We start from the raw sequence: 14,111 nt of genomic DNA, 5'->3' as shown, positions 1-14,111 counted from the left end.
CACCCTATGGGCCAAGGGATAGTACATCTTCACCCTCTGGGGTATGGACAGAGATCTGCCCTGTCTACTTCCCTTTCTGGGTATAGATTAATCTTTGCCTTTCTGAGACATGGACAGAGTCCCTGGTTGTCTCTTCCACTGTCTAATACGTGGACAGATAAGCTCTGAGTCACTTGCAGAAAAATTCCAATTAGCAGGTAAGTATCGATGACAGGGCAATAAACATCCCCCCCCTCACACCAGTAGCCACAGAAACTTAACAGCATAGTCTCTCCCCCTCTTCCTATCCTGTTTACACCTCTCTGTACCTCCCCTTGGCACCCAGCCAAGGCATCTCTCTGTGCTGGGCAATGCACCCAGATCACACCTTCCTCTTCCTTCTCTGCAACAGGTGAAACTATGCAAATGTATTGCTCCTTTGGCTGCCTCCAGTGCTGGTGAGTGAAATCTGTTCTCTCAGTTTGGGGAGGGAGAGGGGGAGGGAGGGAGATGGAGATGTGCCCGACACTTAGTGTCAAAACAAACAGAGGAGCTGAGCAGGAAAACTAGAGGGGGCGGGAGCTGGACCAGAAGAGGAATATTTCAGGTTAACAGAGCTTGAGAAACTGCACTCTCGTGTTTTGCAGTGTGAGACGATTGTGTACTTTTGTGGCAACCCAATGGAATGAGGGGGCTCTAATGTTTTTCCAGGTGGTGAGACATGCCTTTTGCTGGTCTTCCACCTGATTTTCAAATTGTGCATCTCTGTGTGCTGCTTGCCAGAGCATTGTGGCTGGGTATGAAGAGATTGTGAATCTGTATGGCTTAGTGTGAGAGGATAGTATATCTGTACATATCGAGAATGTCCTTAATATGTAGATATTGGGTAGGTTGAGTGTGAAAGAATTGTGATTCTGTGCGACTATATCCACTGAGTGTGAGATAATTGAACACCTATATGTTTGTGGTGTATCTAGGTTTGTACCTATAAGCGTAGTATGTATCCTGTCGGATCTAGGAAACGTGGGTCTTATATCAGGGCCTACAGAGATTCCTGTAGTTTGTGTATGAGATCCGATAACATCAATGTCACATTCAGAGCATCCTAAACCCAGCAAAAGTCTGGGACAGTGGCTGTTCTTTTATATACTTCCACTCGCTTGCTGAGGATACCAAGCTGCACCCTGTTCCTTGTACACATCCACTCACCAGCTGCACCTTTTTCTGTCCTCTTGAGGAACACAAGCAGCCTTCCATATTTGCTGCAAGAAACACCTGCACCCTCCTCTGTCGTTACTATGAGGTGCAGAAGCAATCCTATTTATCACTACTACCACTACTTATCATTTCTATAGCGCTGCCGCACATATGCAGCACTGTACATTAGACGTGTAAGAGATAATCGCCGTTCGATATACCTTACAATTTAATCCAAATAAACAAATGGGACAAATAGGGGTTAGGGAATAATAAAGCAGACGTAGGTAAGAGTTAGGAATTAAAAGCAGCCTCAACAAAGTTCCTACTCTGAGAACCAGTCGTGTCCTCCTCTGTCCTTAATATGAGTTGTATAAGTAGCATTTTATATTCCTGCTCTGGGGCAAAGTCATGCCCTCCTTCGTCCTTAATATGAGGTGTATAAGTAGCATTTTATATTCCTGCTCTGGGGAAAAGCCACGCCCTCCTCCGTCCTTAATATGAGGTGTGTAAGTAGCCTTCCATATTCCTGCTCTGGGGCAAAGCCATGTCCTCCTCCATCCTTAATATGAGGTGTATAAGTAGCATTTTATATTCCTGCTCTGGGGAAAAGCCACACCCTCCTCCGTCCTTAATATGAGGTGTGTAAGTAGCCTTCCATATTCCTGCTCTGGGGCAAAGCCATGTCCTCCTCCGTCCTTAATATGAGGTGTATAAGTAGCATTTTATATTCCTGCTTTGGGGCCAGAGAGAGATGATGATTGAGGAATGGAACGAGGTCTGGAGGAGAGGAAGCATGCAAGAGACAGAAATAAATAAATAAATATTGGATGCACAGTCAGAAGGAAGTGCAACCAGAGACTCATGAAATCACCAGACAACAAAGGTAGGAAAATGATTTTATTTTCAATTTAGTGATCAAAATGTATCAGTTTTGAGAATTGATATCTGCTGTCTATATTTTGCACTATATTTGTCTATTTTTCTATAGTTGTTACTGAGGTGACATTGCATATTTTAAAGTCATCTGCTTTGACCTCTTTGAAAACTCCCCAAATATAAATGATAATTAACATTTTCTGTGTGTACAGTGTGCTTTGTTTTTTTAATTTTGTGGTTACCATTATGTATTAATAAGATTATATTGTGTGTATATGAAAAAATGGATGGAAGAAATTGCATTACAATTAGTTATAGGCACTAGAAGAACTACAGTCTTTTCGATCTTGGGACCTCAGCTTTGGAACAAGCTACCAATCTATTTACGCACTGAAACTTCTTTAGATAAATTTAAAAGCAGGCTAAAAAGTTACCTATATAAAGATGCATATGAATCTTAGATTGGATTTCTTTTTTTTTTTTTTCTAACCAGATTTGTAAATAGGTCACCGATCTTTTTATTCACTTTTAGATCAAGTCTCATTTAAACATATATTTCTAGATCAAACTTTACTTAAAAAAAAAAATACCCTTCCTGATGCTGTCCCTTCCACATTGGTCTTTTTTTTGTGTTTAACAATTGTAATTTATCCCTGCCTCCCTTATGTATCTTCAGGCCACTATGGATATGATTGTATGTTTATTGTTTTTAAATGATTCCCATAAATTATCATTGTTATACACATTGAAAATACTTGATATTGCGTTCAAATCAAAATTTTAATAAACTTGAAACTTATTATTATTATTGGGTAGAGTCAGGGGATGAGTTTGGGCGGGTGTGGGATGGATCTTGGGCAGGGGTACTCGGTTGGTATTTGTTAGGTTTAGGGGGTACTTGGCTTGAAAAGGTTGAGAAACACTGCCCTAAGGGCACTGCTCTGAATTTGATTGGTCAAGCAGACATCAGGCAGATGCTGCTTAGCCAATCAAAGTCAGATCAGTACTGTCAGGGCCTTCAGGAGGTTCAGAGAATCCCCAGCCCAAGAGCCCTGCTTTTTTGGGGGGGAAGATTTACTTTTTGTTTGATGCAGTTTGACTGGTTGAGCAGGCTGCCTACTCAACAAATCAAACTGCATCAAGCAAAAAGTAAACAAAAATATAAAAAAGCAGGGCTGTAGAGCTGGAGATTCACTGAAAGCCCTCACTGCACACAACTGCCGCCGATATTCAGCAGGAGATAGCCATCTATCACCCACTGAATATCTGGCTCATCGGATTGACGGGTGACCGGTTACGTTGTGCGATTTGGCTGGTCACTGCCAAAATTCAGCAGCTGGCAGGCAAAGGCTAATTGCTAGAAGGACCCAGCTAAAAAGCAGGTCTATCTTTTGCCTTTTTGATTTAGCTGGTCAGCCGCTGAATATCAACTTGGCTGGCTGAGGCGGATGCAGCCCTGGCATTGAATATCGGGATTGCCGCGGACTGTGGGAGGTAGCCGGGCTGCTTCCCGTGGTCTGAATATCAGGGCCTCTGTTTCTCTACTTTGAAATCCTCAGATACTGTCACTCCATCCAATAAATTTATTCAGCTTGCAGTGGTAGGTGGCGTTGGACTGACCTCAAATATTTAATGCAACTGCGGCTCCTGGCATTGAATATCCGGATATCAGCAGTTCATCTGGAAGTTAACCAGGCACCAGTTGATATTCAGACCGGTACCTAGTTAACTTTTTCCAGTCCTTACTTAGCCATTCGGCAGACTGAAAATCACCACTAACCAGCAAAAGTAGGTGTTCTGCCCAGCCTCTGGCTCCAGCCTGCCCTTAACCTAACAAGTGAGTGGCAATATTCAGGGTTTAACTGGGCAGGAGCTTCTTCTTTTGATTATTGGGCCCTATCTGATTTGCTGTTGCTGATTTGCTTCAAATCTTGCAACCTACTGAATTGTACAAAGCTTCACTGTTCTTTCTTCAGCAGTGTCTCCATTACTTTTCCAGCTCCCAAAGTAAGGCTTCCAGGCCACCTCTTCTTTCTTGCCACTTTTGTGAAGAGGCAACAGAGAAGCAAACTTCTCCAATCCCCATCTATTAAACTGAGCTTCAAGAGAACCTTTCTGAGCCCACTTTTTTCTTGAATCCGAACAATGTCACAAATATCCTCAGGTGAATTCAGATCTGATTAGTTTATGCACCGTTCAGATCTTTTTGTGGCACCATAGCCAGTATGGAATAACCATATCCTGTAATAATGAAGTACTACCACAGTAGTGGGTCAGTGTCCACTGGGGGAATGTGTGGGGGGGTGGAGGGTCATGCTTACATACTTCTAGGGGTCATCTTGTCAGTTTGGCCACGATTTTGGCACTTATTCATTATTAAAACAGGTCTAGCCCCAAATGTCCAAACTGTGCCCTTAAATGTTTGATTATGACAGAAAAATTTCCAAGGTATATGCCGCTCAGTCCTGCCTATACCACATGTCTAACATGCCCCCTTGAAATCTAGATGAACTACTCATCAACAGCATAGAAATCTGTCTAGAAAATACGTTTGAAAAATAGCATAAGAACATAAGAATTGCCGCCGCTGGAAGAATTTGACAAGAAAAATGCCTCTATGCCACTTTTTGGCCAATTTTCTTTTTTTTTTGAAAATGAGACCCTTATTAATTTTAGAAATTGTATTCCACTGAATTTGCTCATGTGATAACTCAAAGAAACCAACATTTTTATAGTTACTTTCATAACTAAGGGCCTGTTTTACAAAGCTGCGTGGCAACAGCCCCGAAGCCTTTTAAATCTTTATGGGCTTCGGGACCGTTATCGCACGGCTTTGTAAAACAGGCCCTAATTTTATATAAATGTCATTAATCTAATTGTTTATTTATTACTTTACTTTTGACTAATTATTGCTAATGTTGATAGAATGGAATAGAGTCCTGACGGTCATGATGAGTCAACCTCTTGTTGCACCACGTCTGAATTCTATTCAGGATAAACATGTTTGCTTTTAAAGGACTCATCTTCCTGGACATTTGTTTGCACTTCACTTGCTTGCTTAATAGTTTACAACCGTGAGGAACATTTTCTCCTTTTACAAATGGCACTGATAGGTTAACAGTATCTGGCACTGGTGGTGGTATGTGTGCAGGAAGTGACAGATCGAGAGAATTGGGCACTGATGTTGGCAGCCTTGCAGAAATGTGCTTATATAGAGACCTGATATGTTGGCAGTAGAGGGCAGAGTTACTAATGCTGGCTTTTACAAAGGCACTGCAGAAGTTTCTACCATGGGATTCCTATGAGCGTTGGAGCATTTCCCTTGAAGGCCCGCAGTCGAAACCTCTGCAGTGGCTTTGTAAAAGGGGGCCTACGTTTTTAGTACAGTCATCTCTAACCTTTTTCTTGTAAAGAGCTGCAGTATAAATATGAGAAAGCTCTGAGTATTGCTGCCCGATTCAGGGAAAAAAATTTTGATTTAATTCGGCCTATTGAATTGATTTTTCGATTCACTTTTCTTTCCCAATTGGGTATTTTGTTGTTTATTTTTCAAACATCCCGGTGGATTTATTTTGTAAATTCAAAAATGGATCCTATCAATTGCCAATAGACCATAAAAATATTAATAAAAAAGTGATTTATATATTTATTTAATGTATCAACCCTGAGTTTAGGAGGAAGGATCTGATGTATACAAGTCAGATGGAATAGCTGTTCAGCCAAGGCAACCATGTTCTAATCATTGATTCTCCACCACCTCCTTAAAGCTTTAAATATACAAACTCCAATTTTATACTTTGGGTGTGCAAAATTGCAATTCTTTAGTTGTGCAAAAAAGAATTTTATAAATAGTATTTTTTAAAATAATTTTTTTGTATATATGCTAATTAAAAACATTTTCTGTATAAGAAAAAACGTATTCATTGACAGCTGCCAAGGCCACTTATTTTATATTGGTGATTCTGACGGGCCCGTTTTACCATGCTTCTTCAGAGAATCAATCCAAAAGATAAAACCTGGAACTATCATGGTAGGCCTATACCACTGCAGTCAAAATGCCGAGGAGAACATCCACTTGTGCGTATTCAAAAACTATTTATATAAATTGTAAAACTTTCCACAAAGGATTCCAAACCACTGTCTCCTGCATGACTGCTGGCAAATAATGGATTTATTTTGTAGCCTCTTCACCCACCCTTTGCCCTCGCCAACCTCATGCCGGTGCTGTGGTGTAAACAAAAGAAACAAGAAAGACCTTTCCTCTCTAAGTCAGTGGTTCCCAACCCTGTCCTGGAGGACCACCAGGCCAATCGGGTTTTCAGGCTAGCCCTAATGAATGTGCATGAGAGAGATTTGCATATAATGGAAGTGGCAGGCATGCAAATCTGCTCCGTGCATATTCATTAGGGCTAGCCTAAAACCCAATTGGCCTGGTGGTCCTCCAGGACAGGGTTGGGAACCACTGGTCTAAGTCACAACGTCCAATTCCGTCGATCCTGGGCTGTATAACTTTTGGTTATACATGCTGTACGACTAAGTCTAAGCTGGCCCACGTCCCGCCCAACTCTCGCCCTCGACACTCCTCCTGAAACGCCCCATTTAGCTTTGGTCGTTCAGCGGCACTATGAAGGCCTAGGTCGTTTAGAAATACGTCCAAGACCCGTTTTTAATATCGGCACTTGGATGTATTTGGACAATGTTCGTCCAAGTGCCGACTTAGACCGGTTTTTAGACGTTTTTCTCTTTCGATTATGAGCCCCATAGTATATAAATTACTATGAAAAATATACACCTACAAAAATTAATATAGGGACATACAATGTAAACATTTAACATATCCTTGTCATTACTCTTGGGAGCAAGTAGTGTACTGTGAGATGTTTTTCAATACATGTGCTATCTGCGTTCAAGACTTTTTAACCTTTATGTTCATATATGATATTTTGATTATAACAAACTTTCAAATGTGATGACTCCTGTTACATCCAGGGACTCTTGTTCCACTTATGTTGTTTTGGACATATCATTGGCAGCCAGTTGAAACAGGTGAAAATGAAACAGATGGCAAAGTTACATACCTGTACACTCATCTTCTGATGCAAAAGTCGGCAACAAACACCACTTCTTTCTGCAACGATTGAATGAATAATTCAAAGGGGCAAAAAAGAAAGGGAGAGAAAACACCAACTTAGAGATGATTTCAAGAAATCTTTGTGCTTTCATTAAAGGACAGGTAAATATCTAATCCAATTGAACAAAACCAAAACCAGTGGTGTGCGATGACATTTATAGCAGAGGAATTCAGATGAGCTAAACCAGGGGTGGCTGACCTTGGCTCTCAGGAGTTCCCCAGTGAATACGCATGAGATCTATTTGCATACAATGGAGGCAGTGTATGCAAATAATCGCATGCCTATTCATTGGAAAAATCTTGAAAACTCAACTAGACTAAAAACCAAGGTTGGCCACTCCTTTGCTACACATTATTGCAGTACATACAAGGTTTATGTGCTGAATGACATCTTGATCTCTCTCTCGAGAATCTACATAGAAACATAGAAACATAGAAATAGATGGCAGATAAGGGCCCACGGCCCATCTAGTCTGCCCACCTTAATGTCCCTCCCCTACCTTTGCCCTGTGAATAGATCCCATGTGCCGATCCCATTTGGCCTTAAAATCAGGCACGCTGCTGGCCTCAATCACCTGTACTGGCCTCAATCTACTGTAACATTTGCTACTTCTCCTTTTGACTTCTATATTGATGTGAAGAAACTTAAGTTCTGTATCATCACCACCTTTTCTTACGCTGGGAGTTACGCTGGATCGTCACCTAACTTTAGTGGAACATACAGACTTACTTGTTAAGAAATGTTTTTTTGCATTGTGGAAGTTGCGAACTATCAAAAAATACTTTGATCCCACCTCTTTTAGATTGCTAGTCCAAGCGGTAATTCTGTCCATTTTGGATTACTGTAATATAATCTATTTGGGCTCTTATAAAAAAATACAGCAGTCCGACTAATCTTCGGTTTGAAAAAACAAGAACATATCAGTCCCCACTATCAGCAATTACATTGAAGCAAGAATTTTATTCAAATTTGCGTGTATTTGCTTCAATGTGATATTTGGAATGTCTCCAATTCACTTTCCTCTCAGTTCGAGTTGCATAGATCTATCAGGCAAACTCAAAGCCTGCGTTTATTTGCCTATCCTAACTTAAAGACGTTTCTGGATAGAACCCTAGCCTTTCAAGCAGGCAAATTGCAATCATGGTTAGGTAAAATTGTCTCTCAATCTTCATCTTATTCTTCATTTAGAAAAATGGTTAAGACTAGGACTAGTGCTATTTAACATATTTATAAATTATCTGGAAACTGGAACAATGAGTGAGGTGATTAAATTTGCAGGTGACATTAAACTGTTCAAAGTTGTTAAAATGCATGCGGATTGTGAAAAATTGCAGGCAGACATTAGGAAATTGGAAGACTGGACGTCCAAGTGGCAGATGAAATTTTAATGTGGGAAAAATAACCTGAATCACAGTTACCGGATGCTAGGGGCCACCTTGGGGGTTAACGCCCCAAAAAAGGATCTGGGTTTCATTGTAAACAATACGATGAAACTTCCGCCCAATGTGTGGCGGTGGCCAAAAAAGCAAACAGGATACTAGGAATTATTTAAAAAAAAGGGATGGTTAACAAGACTAAGAATGTATTGTTCCATGGTGCAACATCATCTGGAGTACTGCGTTCAATTCTGGTCTCCTTATCTCAAGAAAGATATAGTGGTGCTAGAAAAGGTTCATAGAAGAGCAACCAAGATGGTAAAGGGGATTGAACTCCTCTCATATGAGGAAAGACTAAAACGGTTAGGGCTCTTCAGCTTGGAAAAGAGATGGCTGAGTGGAGATATGATTGAAGTCTACAAAATCCTGAGTGGAGTTGAACGGGTACTCCGTCAAAAATTACAAAGACTAGGAGACACTTGATGAAGTTACAGGGAAATAGTTTTAAAACCAATAGGAGGAAATTTTTTTTCACTCAGAGAATAGTTAAGCTCTGGAACGCGTTGCTAAAGGATGTGGTAAGAGCGGATAGTGTGGCTGGTTTTAAGGAAGATTTAGACAAGTTCTTGGAGGAAAAGTCCATAGTCTGCTATTGAGAAAGAAATGGGGGAAGCCACTGCTTGCCCTGTATGGGTAGCATGGAATATTGCTACTTTTTGGGTTTTGGCCAGGTACTAGGGACCTGGATTGGCTACTGGGCTTGATGGACCAGTAAGGCTATTCTTATGTTCTTAAGGTACCGTTATGGGCCATAATGCCTTTCTATATTCCTCTTCAATAAAGGCCATAGGATATCTTTTGTTCTAAAGCGCTCATCCATTCTTTTATTTTATTTTGGGTATTTATATACCGCTTTTATGCCCCCAGAGGAGTCCTAAGCGGTTTACTTTATACAGTGATCAGGTAATCTAAATATCTGACTGCTTTTAATTAGTGCAGATACATTAAATACGTAACAATTGGAAATATGGAAGATTTCTCTTTAGACTTTTAATGGAAACTGTTAGAATTTAGCCTGTTTTTAAGCCCTTTAGCATATCTGATTTAATCAAAGGGAATATCTGCTTTCTTCCATGCAGATGATATTTTATTGATTCATCCCACTGATCCTTTTCCCCCATCCCTGACTCAGCTTCAAAACCGCCTGGCTTTTCCAGCGCAGATTAGTCTTTAATAGAGACAAAACTGTAGCCTGCTGGCTCACTGGTCCACTTCCTAGATCGTCCGACCCTATTGTTTTATTTGGGAATCTGATCTTACCGTAGAAACATTTTGTTATTTAAGGATAGTTTATGATTCTCAGCTATCATTTCTTCCTTAGATCTCAGGTTCATACAAGACAAGTTTTTCCATTTTTTGACAATTATGTTCTGTTAGGTATCTTTTTAACCACAAAACACTTCATTTGTTTTCAGACTTGATTATTGCAATATTGTTTATGTCAGCTTACCTGGTTTCACCTTGAAAAAACTGCAAATGCTTCAGAATAGGGTTACCAGATTCGTTCATGCAAAAAAGAAGACACGTAGCCACGCCTTATTCTGCCTCCAGCCCCGCCCCATTCTACCCCCAACTCTCCCCCGCCCCACCCCTATACAAACCTTATCTCTTTTTCCCCAAGTATGGGCTGCAGCTGGAGGGACTCCAAACATGAACGGATACGATGACATCACATGCATACGCACATGGGTATGACATCATCTTGCTGCATCTGTGCATTCTCAATGGCTCTCCAGATATGTCCCCAAGCTCGGGGCCTTCCAAAATCCAGACAAATTGCCAGGTTTTAGACATCTGTCTGGGTACCTGAACAGTCCTCTAAAAAGAGGTCATGTCCAGGTTTTCCAGGACATCTGATAACCCTACTTCAGAACACTGTGATCAGACTACTTTGGGCTAGATTCACTAACCTCGTTTCCGTGGCCGATCTGTGCAGGCCCAACCAATTCACAAAAGAAAAAAATTAAAATGATGGCAATCGGAGGAACGCTCCCCTCGGACTGCACGGATCGCTAGTGTACGATCCTGATGCATGCGCAGACCATCTGTAGATGGTCTGCGCATGTGTCTAAGAGCCACGACTTTTTAAAAAAAACTTTTACTAGCCCAGTGAGCCCGTGGTTTTAACCCACTTTTAACCTGCAGGTTAAAACCACGGGTTCGCAGTGCGGGGAAGGGCAGGAGAGTCAGGGCGGCAGGAGAGATTCGGGTCTAGAGCAGGGCGGCCAGAGCAGCAGATCGGGGCAGAGAAGCAGGACAGAGAGCAGGACGGCAGAAGGCAGGGCAGTCAGAAATGACCTCAGTGACTGGTCCTCAGCAGTCGCTTATTTTGGATCGGCCAGCCCAGTCGGTGTTGCTTTTTTATTTTAGTGAATCGCTTTGCATGTCGATTCCCCTCATTTGCATTCAGGATTAGGTCACTTAAGGTGTTGTTCCAGATCCCTGCTTGAAAGGAGAGTGTCCTGTTGAGGAATCTTTTGAATTTGCATCCTTTGGGAGAAGGAAATGAGAACAGTTATGTTCTGCGTGAAAAGCGGAGTTTGTCCTGCAGGGTGAGGTGTTTCAGGAGGTAGGTGGCAACCGAATTTGAAGATTCATGCTTTGCATGCCGATTCCCCTCATTTGCATGCACAGATCAGGACCGGTACACAGGTAAGTGAATTGGGTCGGAGGGAAATCAGGTCATAAAGGGCTTGCAAACCAATCAGTTTGCTTAGTGAATCTAGCCCTTTGTAAGGCAAGTCAGTTTGATCAGATAACACACCTGTTAAAATCACATTGTTGGCTACCAGTAAAACAGATTTATTTACAAAGTTATACTAACCTTTAAGGCTTATCATCTAGATGTTCTTATTTATTTATCAAATACCATAACTTCATATTGTTCTACCAGGGCCTTATGTTCCATAAATGACCATTGCTTGGTGCTCCCACGACTCAAACAAGCACAATTGGAAGCTAAAAGACATAGAACAAGTTTACTTTTTATCCCCAATCACTTGGAACAATCTTCCAGTTTCCATTCATTTCGTATTTTAAGGCCGCAGTTAAAACATGGCTTTTTGCCCAGGCCTATAATACCTGATCCAGTCTGGTACATGACTCTTGTGATACTGGATTAATGTATAATAAAACCTGCTTTGTAACTGTCTCTCTCTTACTTTTATATGAATGATTGATTGGTTGGTTTATTGATTTACCACCTTTTTCATGAAAAGATTCACCCAAAGTAGATTACAATACACTGAATAGAAATCAGGTACTCTTAAGTATTTTCCCTAGCTCACAATCGGTGGTACCTGGGACAATGGAGGGATAAGTGACTTGCCCAGAATCACAAGGAACTCACAACGAGGCCCCACCTCCACTGTGTAGTTTTCCTATCATGTTATTCTTTTTTCTCTTTAGCTTAGTCTGTGAACTGCTTAGCTTTGCATTGTTCACTTTTAGCAGTAAATCAAGTTCTAAATAATTGTTTCCCCGAAAATAAGCCCTAGCATGATTTTCAGGGTAGGTCTTAATATAAACCCTACCCCATAAATAAGCCCTAGTTACATCGACCCCTGAAGCCCCTCCCAAATGTCCTAGACTCCATCCCTGGATTCGCCGGCAGCAGCATCCCCCCCCCCCCCCGCAGCCAAACCCCGCTGACCCTCCCCCCCTGTGCAGCATCTTTCCATCTCTCCCTCCCATTCGAACCCCGCCGACCCTCACACCGCGAGACTGACATACCTCCTTCCAACCAGCAGCATCGGCAGCACTCTAAATAGACTGCGTTGCAATCTTCTTCTGCTGGGTCCTTCCCTCTGCCACATCATTGATGATGGTGTAGCACAAAATATTTTGCTTCATACCTAGACTACTGTAATTTATTGTACTACAGCATTACTGAGGGGGAACACATGAGGTTGCAAGTACTCCAGAATACCGCGGCCAGATTAATTTTCAGAATAGGATTCTCTTTTAAGATTGCCTACACATCACCCCATACTACAAGAATCTTCACTGGCTACTTATCTAGGCCAGAATAATCTTCAAATTCGGTTGCCACCTACCTCCTGAAACACCTCACCCTGCAGGACAAACTCCGCTTTTCACGCAGAACATAACTGTTCTCATTTCCTTCTCCCAAAGGATGCAAATTCAAAAGATTCCTCAACAGGACACTCTCCTTTCAAGCAGGGATCTGGAACAACACCTTAAGTGACCTAATCCTGACCTCTCTAACATACCATTCTTACAGAAAATCACTAAAAACCCACCTATTTGACAAATTTACCTGATCCCCGAAATCTGCGCTACACCTACCTCTTCTTACACGTTCCTTCCTCCTACCCTATGCCACCCCGTCACTTAACTATCTATCTACCTCTTCCCAAATCTAATTGATGTTACCTCGCTGTCCTCACAGCACCTCTTGTTGTACACTGTCTTGAACTGAAAAGGTATGATGGAATATAAATAAAGCTATTATTATTATACTAGTTGTTTAGCCCGTTACATTAACGGGTGCTAGCAGCCCAAAACTCTGGCAGACTAGTATCGGACATCAAGATTCCCTGTTCATTCCATACTGCAGGAAAGACGGAGTGTCTTAAGGTGTCCATCCCCTCCCCTCCCCTCATCATGTTTAAAGGAGAAAAACTATTCGAGACCACCTTCGAATCCCTGAGCCTCAGAATCTGAAATAGGCTACCCCTATACTTATGTCAGGTCTCCTCCTATTACAGCTACAGGAGAATGTTAAAGACTTATCTCTCTTCTCCTTATAAAGACTGATCTCTATCCAATACACTCTTTAGAATCTAATTGCTAATGTAATAACTGATCCCAATCTTGTAAGACATAATAATTCCATTCTGAAAATTGTGGGATATGATTTCAGCAGAAACTGAAGATCTTGTTTTCAGTTGGGCTGAATCTCAAATGTGGGTTTTGTGATTCCCCTTTTGGGGTCCTGACTACAGGTTGGGAAGTTCTGCCTTAGGCCTTCAGCCCTAGAACCCCTAACATCATCCCTTCTCCTCACCTGGAACATTTCTTTCTCTCCTAAAAGTTCTCAGTGTATTATCTTCTTTGATTTTCTTTGAATGGTGATTCTCCAAAAGAGACTGACTTCCACTGGCTAGGATTGGTTGTCAGAGAACAGGAACTGTCACTGTGTGTCACTATAGATCTATGTTTGTTCTCTTATGCAGACAAATTAATGAATGCTTATGGGACTTTTATTTCAAATATGCATAGCACTGTGATTGGTTCTTCTTGAAAGCGAGTGATGTCATTGTCCTCCTGGGATTCCTGAATTACCTGTTCTGAAAGAACTTCCTTGTTGGATGAAATGACTCAGGAAGATCATCTGCTCCCTCTCTCTGTTTCACTCCCTCCCTCCCTCTCTCTCTCTTCTCTGCTTTTGGTGTTTCATCAAGAGTGTGTGCTTCAGACATTGACTATTACCTTTCCTTGTAATTTTATGTCTCTTTTCCTTATT

At 41.5% G+C, this 14,111-nt stretch overlaps 1 protein-coding gene across 1 annotated transcript in view; it reads left to right on the top strand.

Moving 5' to 3' along the window:
- The first annotated feature begins 360 nt into the window (after positions 1–360).
- LOC117349455 (claudin-4-like) overlaps positions 361–14,111 on the top strand; it is a 79,013-nt gene continuing 65,262 nt past the window's right edge. Inside the window, exon 1 of the mRNA XM_033922956.1 lies at positions 361–437. The gene's annotated coding sequence lies outside the window, so the exon portion shown is untranslated. The remainder of the gene's footprint in view (positions 438–14,111) is intronic.

This window comes from Geotrypetes seraphini, chromosome 15 (assembly GCF_902459505.1).
Source record: "Geotrypetes seraphini chromosome 15, aGeoSer1.1, whole genome shotgun sequence".
NCBI classification, from domain to species: domain Eukaryota; kingdom Metazoa; phylum Chordata; class Amphibia; order Gymnophiona; family Dermophiidae; genus Geotrypetes; species Geotrypetes seraphini.
This window is presented reverse-complemented; position numbering and strand designations above follow the sequence as displayed.